Source organism: Rhipicephalus sanguineus, chromosome 7 (assembly GCF_013339695.2).
Source record: "Rhipicephalus sanguineus isolate Rsan-2018 chromosome 7, BIME_Rsan_1.4, whole genome shotgun sequence".
In the NCBI taxonomy this organism is placed as follows: domain Eukaryota; kingdom Metazoa; phylum Arthropoda; class Arachnida; order Ixodida; family Ixodidae; genus Rhipicephalus; species Rhipicephalus sanguineus.
Window position 1 is genome coordinate 154,713,128 of NC_051182.1, and position 8,472 is coordinate 154,721,599.

At 41.5% G+C, this 8,472-nt stretch overlaps 1 long non-coding RNA gene across 3 annotated transcripts; it reads left to right on the forward strand.

Annotated features, from left to right (window-relative positions):
• The first annotated feature begins 241 nt into the window (after nt 1-241).
• On the forward strand, nt 242-7,912 carry LOC119400329 (uncharacterized). Of its 3 annotated transcripts, none has more exons than XR_005185053.2 (4): nt 242-424; nt 3,674-4,479; nt 5,729-5,836; nt 7,600-7,912. It is a non-coding gene; the product is annotated as an uncharacterized LOC119400329 (long non-coding RNA). The 3 variants fall into 3 exon arrangements; XR_005185054.2 differs by lacking the exon at nt 242-424 and having other exon boundaries at nt 2,970-3,848; nt 4,423-4,479; XR_005185052.2 differs by lacking the exon at nt 242-424 and having other exon boundaries at nt 2,973-4,479.
• The last annotated feature ends 560 nt before the right edge of the window (nt 7,913-8,472 follow it).

The window sequence follows — 8,472 nt, forward strand, 5'->3', positions numbered from 1 at the left end:
ACAAATTTTGTCGTCTAGTATAGATGACATTGTTTTGGAGCATAGCATTCAGCCGTTGGTCGCAGAAACTCCCGATATCGGAGACAAAGTGGGAGTCTCTATACAAGTGAAAAACTGACACCGCCTTATAGCCATTGTACGTACTTGAAAACGTTGAAAAAATAGTCGTAGGTGTTAGCGAAAAACGTTTTGATATGGAACATTGTCTGAAAAACGCATAAATACACGGTGCGAAGAAACAGTTGGCAATAAATTTCCTCAGGCTTTCAGAAGATGCAAGGAATAAAAGCACTTAGTTTGCTGCTTCTCTTTTTCGCCTTTGGCTATTTGCAGACAGTAAGAGGATTGGAAAATATATACACAGCCACAGGGGTGGCCAACACTACTGCTGACCAAGCTGCGCTTGTAAAAGCTCTACAAAAGAGTACGTACGGTTATTTTCATCCACATGCATATCACTGTTGAAAATTCTCAACAACAGGTGTTCGCATCATTGCGTTCTAAGTGATGGAGGTGCCATGATGCGGTGTTCCGAGGTCTTGTTCAAAGTTTTACAGCATATGCTGCCAATACTTCAACAAAAAATGTTTATTAACCCAATATAAGTAAAGAAACAGTAAAAGTTGCTAAGAGTAGCACTGACAATTGGGCGAGTTGGTACAGATGCATGGCTTCAGAAAGGCGCCAGAAGGAAGACGAAAAGACGAAAGACCACACGAACACAAGCGCTTGTGTTCGTGTGATCATTAGTCTTTTCGTCTTTCTTGTTGCACCCTTCTGAAGTTGCTAAGAGTCCCGCAAAACATAACGTACTTTACGCAGGCAATGTTGTCCGACGGTCGATTGACGCCGGTAGTTTTTAAAAATGGAATTACCTCTTGGTCTTCAGGTCGTTCTGCTAGTAAGAATATTCAATATGGCTGGAATTTGAGGAAGTTCTTATAGATTGGTATTTTTAAGAAACTAATTATGAGAGTACTACTGTCACAGTAAAAAAAAATTTAAATAGCAATTAAAGTTTTAACAAGACTGGAAGAATAAAATGGGCGAAACAATATCGTAGCCTGGAAAATAGCTAACAACGTAGTACAAAAGCTATTTATGAAAAGTTGATTGAGAGCAGTTATGTGAAGTGTGCTGTTTTATTTGCGACAAAAAGAACAAGTAAGAAAAGAAATAGGCGTAAGCAAGTGCGTATACACAACATAATATAAGCTAACGAGCAATACTGAAAAACATTAGACTAAAAAAGAAATGTTAAAGCTCGGCAAAAGAGAAAACGCTTATAAATGACAATCACGACGCTGCTTGCAGTACTTCAAAGAGACTGTAAGTGAAACGTTGTTGCAATTAAAATGATATAAAATATGTAAGTTTTCTGTCAACTTTTTTTATTTTCCTATGCTACCATGGCCATGCTTCAACGACATGGTCGAGGACATGTGGTTATCACCGCTGCATCATACCGTACTTTTTATAAAGAATTAAAGTGCCAGAAGTATACACCGAGATCGAGTTATGGCAGCTCGAAGCACAAGAAGCACATCACTTATTTTGTTTTTTCTCGTTACGCTTTTGTTCTTTTAAAACGCGGAATGCAGATGGAATGAGAAAGTAGGATTGTGTCTAAACAGCCGTGCCGAGTGGAAATGCAGCTATCTTTTCGCTGGCTGGCCAAAAAAATGCCATTACGCCTGTCAGAGCGGATGTTTCTGCCGATGGGGATACTTTCGGGATTACAAAGGATTTTGCGTCGGACCTTCGAGGTGTTTACGCCACCGAGAACTCTACACATCTGGTCGACCAGAATAACGTTGCCACAAGATGCCAACGCGAATTACGCATGGTTTGCAGGAAATAAACGTGCACAACTACGTTGAAGAACTGAAATATGAAAGATGAAATATTAAAATCCTTCTAGGTTTATCATTTTACTCTCTACAAATTGATTGGGACACGCTGAGAATGTGTAAGTAAGACATCACCACATTATATGCTTATTGGTGAGCTTGCAGTGCTCCCCATGCCCAACCTGAATGGCTGCCATACTGACGATCGCAACACAAGCATACCCATTTCATCATTTTCAGAGTGCATGCGTGGAGGCGTTGTGCACAATACGACGACAGCAGTACGTGACCCTTTTTGCACTGTACCTACGACGAAGTCCACACTCATAGGAATACGCCGCCCGATGCTTTCTAAGTCAGAAACTGCCTGGTCGGGCCGGAAGACCATGGTCTTGGGTCCATTTGATGAAACTGCGCGTTACTTGATGAAGGCCGAGAAAAGGAGTGCACAGATCATGCAATATGGTCTTGAGTAATCGCGTTGTAACATTCTCGGACGGACTGTAGGCGTCACAACACGAAACGCTCCATGCTGTGGTTTGTCCAGTCCGTTCAACAACGTCGCAGCGCGATTACCGAATACTATGTATAACAAACTGACCCCTCTTTCTGCTCTACCAGCTGAGCAGTACTGAGAAGAGAAAAAAGTAATCCATAACTGAACGTTGCACATGTGCCCTCGTTGCAGCTGCGTAGCCAGAATTTTTTTTCGGTGGGGGGTTCAACCATACTTTATGTATGTTCGTGCGTGCGTTTGTATGTGTGCGTGCCTATATACGCAAGCAAAACTGAAAAATTTCGGGGGGGGGGTGGACCCCCCCCCCCAACCCCCCCCCCTTGGCTACGCCCCTGCCTCGTTGGTACGTATACATCACTGCAAAACGCAACAAGGCCGAGATACGCTTGATAACGCCGACGAAATCATAATGACAGGTCATTAAACTCTGCCCACGCATTCTCTCCGTCTTTTTCTCGCTATTCGGCATCAGTGGACGCATAATAAAGCGGAAGAACATACAATGAATGCTCCTATTTCAGGTCGCACTGCAATAGCCTGCCTGCAAGTTCTGCCACATAAATTTATGAGCCTGTAATGTGTTTTGAATATTATATATCAGACATTCGGAAAAATGAATAGTATGTGGAGCCCAGTTCATGCTCTCTAGATGCTCCGTGTTAGGTTACTTCACTATTCAGAAAGGAATACAGGTAAATTGTATCTAATTTCAGAGCTTCATTGCCAATTAGTTTGTTAAAGAGTGTAAATAAGCACTCATTTTGCAGTTCCTAAAGTTATTTGCTAATAGAATAAAACCCGTAAGTTATGTAAGTATAGGAAAATCAACAGGTAGTACGCATCCAGTAGTCGGGATATTAAATGATATTGCACAAATTGAAATTGTACATTGTAAATAGAAACCGGTACGTAGATGGCTCCAGTCTACCCAGCTCTTTTCGGAACATTTTCTGATTATTGAAAACGTATATTCTGTATTAATGAAATATTGAAAATATGCCTTCGGTCACTCCCCTTCAACTTCTTCTTAGTTTGTGCGCGAAAAATCAGCAAAAGGTCTCATCAAAGCGTCATTGCTCACGTTGACTTTCCCCCGATACAAAAGAAAAAGATTGTTTGCGCGAGCCGAATGCGAGAACTCAAGCAGGTGGTAAAAGATTTGCTTATTCAAGTAACTGTTCATGCGCAGTAGTTCACCTCGGCTTTTTCTTTATCTAGAAAACAATTCACAATGAGCGTTATGCGCTTACATATTGTGCTGATAGGCTACGAGTGGCAGTAATGGTGTAACATGCACTCATTTCAGGGCTGTGGATTGCATCGACCTAACCGCACGATGCGGGACCTCGTATATGTTGCCTTTTTACTGTTCCCGTCAATATGCTTACCTGTAACACACGTCCGAGGATACACTTCAGTGGAAAGAAGAGAAGCTTCTAGAGGTCCTGATTCTCTGCGCACATATAAAATTGGAGAAGGACGTGCGTATTGAACATTTTTATCTTGAGAACTACATTTCGGGGAACTTAAGGCAGAGTGGGCATCAATAATGCTTTCTAATGCGTCCAACAGAGATTTAATATATATAAGGATCTAAAAAAATATGAATAAGAATAGGGATAAGAATATTGGATCATGAGACTTCTTTGATGGGACCGGCATGTTTAAATCTCTTTATACATTGCAAGGACATCTGTTGCCTTCCTTTGCTTTCCGAAACATAGATACTCTCGAAATTAAACAACATATTGCATGACTGAATAAAGAGGAATATCTTGTAAACCGATGTGGGGAAAAATCAGTACTAGCGGGGCCTTCGTTCGCTGAATTTCACTGAGTTAAATTGCATGAATTCTAATCATTAAGTGACTGTTGATCCTATGCTTCATGCTTTTGTCACGTGTTTCTTAGCATGTTTTTATATATGGCAGTTTGCTTAGTTAAATCATGGTTCGATTGTTTTTTAGACGTCTATACAGTTCGTATTTATCTTTGCCTCCGGCATTTTTCTCTTTTTTTTCCGCTACCTTCTTGATGTGGCAATAACTGGCCCAGCAAACCGCCTTCCCGAAGAAGATGGCAGTCGACCGCAAAATAGAGAACCTCGTCGAGGTACTGCAGAACCTTTGCGCGATAGTCCACTTTTGAAACGATGCACGTATTGAACATTTTTCTCTTGATACGTCATTTTGTGGAGTTTAACGATAGAGTGAGCATCACATAATTTTTTAATGCTGTCTACTAATGCTAATAGCAGTCGAATGATATGGCTCAGCATAGTGATAAGATTACTGAATCGTAGGGGTCTTTGGTGAGACAGCCATGTTGGAATATTTCGCTACATTTCAAATAATTCGGCTCCATTCGTCTGCTTTCCGAAACAAGAGTACTCTCGAGTTCATGGGACATGGTTCCACGGGAAATCTAATTATATTTTTTAAACAGATCTGGTAATGCATTTGTCGCGAGGTGTTCTATCGTCCTGCATGACACAGAATTATATTACCTGAATGCTGATCATTAATGGAACCGACAACTGGTCAGAACGTCGATTAGATCCTAGTGAAAATGAAAAGGCTGTGAATTATAATGACAGATTCAAGCATCCTTTTAGCAATCTGAGCAGGCCTATGTTTTTAAACAACGTTTAAAGGACGCAAGACCCACAAAAAAACCTCGGTATGTCAAGCAGCCTGGCGGAAGAGCCTTAAAGCTTGAGTACGGAGTCGTTCCTATTGCTTGACGTACTCTCATGGTTTCATGCGCTCCATAATTAGTGCTCAAAATTAGAGTATGCATATTAGAGTATTTAATTAGAGTATCCATCCCCGCTCTATTCTGCGCTGCTTACGAGGTAAAATGAGTTTCACGCTGAGAAGCGGTGCTGCTTTCGCGGCAACTAGTGGAACATGTCTAAGCCGCGGCGCATGCTTGCGGAGTGTGCGCATGCACAGCAAACGTTCATGCACAAAAACGAACCGCTCTCGCGCTCACCTCCAACTGTTTGGAGCATGTGTTGTAGTTACGACTTAATAGTCACCGCAGATCGAAAAATTTTCATTATAAATGTTTCATGGGGTTTTCCTCGTTACCAATCCATGGTTCGGCATTCGGCCCCATAAGCTTTTCGTTGCGCTAAAGAAAAACAGGTACCATAAAAATTGGCAGCCGGTTCCTTTAGGCGACGCATGATCTTATGTTTCATGTCCTTTTTATTTGTGTGTTTTCAGCGTTCTTGTATATATGTGGGCTGTTTCGGTAAAATCGACCTCTGATAGTTTGCGCCATATTTGTTTTATTATTTACCTTTGTCTTCATTTCTTTTTTTTTTTCTCGCACTGCCTTCTTCATGTGCAAACAGTGGGCTCAGCAAGCCACCCTTCCGAAGGTAATGACACTGAAATGGGAAAGAGAGACTTTGATCGAAGTACTGAAGAATCTCTGCACAAGAGTGAACGTAAAAGACGACGTGAGCATTGAATATTTTTGTCTGGATAGACCAGTTTCGGAAACTTAAGACAGAGTGAGCGTTGCACAGTTTTATGTACGTCACCTTTAAGACACAACGCTTTTCTTAATTTGGGAACTAGAGTAGGCCTGCAAATACAGTGTTTCCCTTAAAAGCGAGTGAATGCAAGCCAATTGGTAAGAATCCATGGTTAAAAACAGCGCGAAGAAGACGCGGACAAGAAAGTACACAGGACTAGCACCTATGACTAAACGACAATGTGGCGCTGGACGCATGCGCCGCTAGAAGCTCTCTTATGTTTTCCTTGCCCGTTTTTTTCTGTTTATGCGTATATTTTGTGCGTTTTAACAATAAACCATCAGTTGGCAGTCAGCGCTAGTCCTGTGTACTTTCTTGTCCGCGTCTTCTTCGCGCTGTTTTTAACCATGGACAGTGTTTCCCACAGACATGTTGCTCCTCAAATATCTACCAGTTTACTAAATATGCATTGAATGCCATGTAAAGGATGGCCACACGAGCTTGGTGTTTTTTCTGTATGGGGCCTACAAAGCATTACCTACTTGGTGTTCTAAATAAAGTAAGCAGGGTCATACTAATACCATCGGTATTCAACAAAGCACATGCATTCTACATTAAACGGTTTCGCTATCACGCGAATATTTTAAACCCTTTACGTAAATCAAAGTACCGCGGCTGCTATCTATATCATGATCTTCACATCGCTTCTTCAATTTAGAGCAGAACTTCTTATTTGCTACTGCAATGGAATGCATGAAGTTAAAGTAAACTGTGAACTGTGAACTGCCTCAGTTAAGGTAGAAATAATAAGAATAATTGTTTGGATCTTACATCCCTAAACAACGATTTGATTAGGAGAGACGCCGAATAGCGGAGGACTCCGGAAATTTCGACCACGTGCACCTATATCTAAGCGCACGGGCCTCTAGACCCCACACAGACACCATTATTTCTTTTCTTTTTTTTTTTTAATCGAGTGGCCATGCCCGTAGGCGGTCGCAGATGTGTTCTGTCGACTCAGAGAACCGCTACGATGAGTGAATATTCTGACCTCGTTGGCTGGTATATATGATATAGCTGACATGTGGTATCGAAGGTTTAGGGCTGGTTCATTGCTATGAAAGGTCCACGGTTTTGTCAATGATACCTGCACAGCGAAGTAAACATTCATTGCTTAGCGGAAAGCACTACCGAAAAATAGCACTGACGGAGTTGATACCTTGGTAGTTTGTAGGAAGGTTGTTTTGCACCCGTACGGAAATATTTTAACAACATATATTTCTCGTTTGATAATGAACTAAGTTCTACATTTTAGAACACACATGTTAATAATTGTGGCAAACCTCGTGACAGAAACGAAACCTTCCGGTTCTGCATGTTCCTCCTCAGAGGCCGTACCATCTCGTGTTGCAGTTGTACAACACTGGCTTATTCAGCAACGCCCGTTCATACACTATCAGAATGCAGCAGCTGTTACAGACTGAATGAAAATGAATATAAATGCCACCCAACAAGTGAAAATGAGTTAGATGGCGTTTTGGAATGCGTAGGAGTTGATTATTCACAATGCAGCGAACATATATAAGATAGTTCCGCTGTTCATTTAGGTATGCTCTATGTGGCGTAGTAAGCAGGCGTAAACATGGGGCATGACTGATCGAGCTATAAAACATGCTAACCTTAGCCATGAAGCGTGAGGCATTTATTGATGTATTCAGCCTTAACTCGTTCGTTCTTGCATGCAGGATGCGGGACGAACGAGGAATACAAGGAATGCGTGAGTAGCAAATGCTCAGAGTGGAAATGCGGTTATCTGTGGAATGGATGGCCCACACGGTGCACACGTGACTGCCGGCCAGGATGCTTCTGTAAACACGGATATTTTCGAACCCGTAAAAACCGCTGTCAATTAGGCTATCACTGCTTCTACGAGTCCAGATTTTACGAGAAGAATTGCGCAGAGTAATGCTCGCGAAGCCATCGATGTATGTACTCCGGTGGTTCATTCAAGAAACCAATTGAAAAAATAGCAATAATAAATTATAAATAAACAACATGCTAACGAAATGGCGTGCAGTCATTAAACAATGTTACACAATATATAGTAAACATCGCAAACGGAAATTTTTGATCAGTCATACAAATGTCATTGAATAGCCGGATGCACATACGGAATGCAGACACTTACGCTTCATTAGTTCACACTTGGGAAACGGCAGAACGGCGAAAATAATAAAACCTATCAGCTAATCCTTAAGCACTATTCATAGAGTAGAAAATGAGGGTATCAAAACGAGAATGACGCAAATTCGCTTAAAGCTGGATGACGTGGATGACATGGACATGACATAGACAAGATTACAAAATAAAGTTGCCGTCATATGGTGATGTCATCACGTGATGATTTTTGCGTCACTCGTTGCCGACGTCGCTGGACGCCGTCGACGCAGGACACCGACGCCAAAGGTCAATTTTCACGTTTGATGATGCATCAAAGGCTTTCGCCTTAATAATACACAAATACTTTGTTAAAATGAAAGGCCAAGAAAGTAAAAATATCTGTATATATATAGAAGCATAACGAACAGATTCGGCAGGCGTTACAGTCTTCTAACACG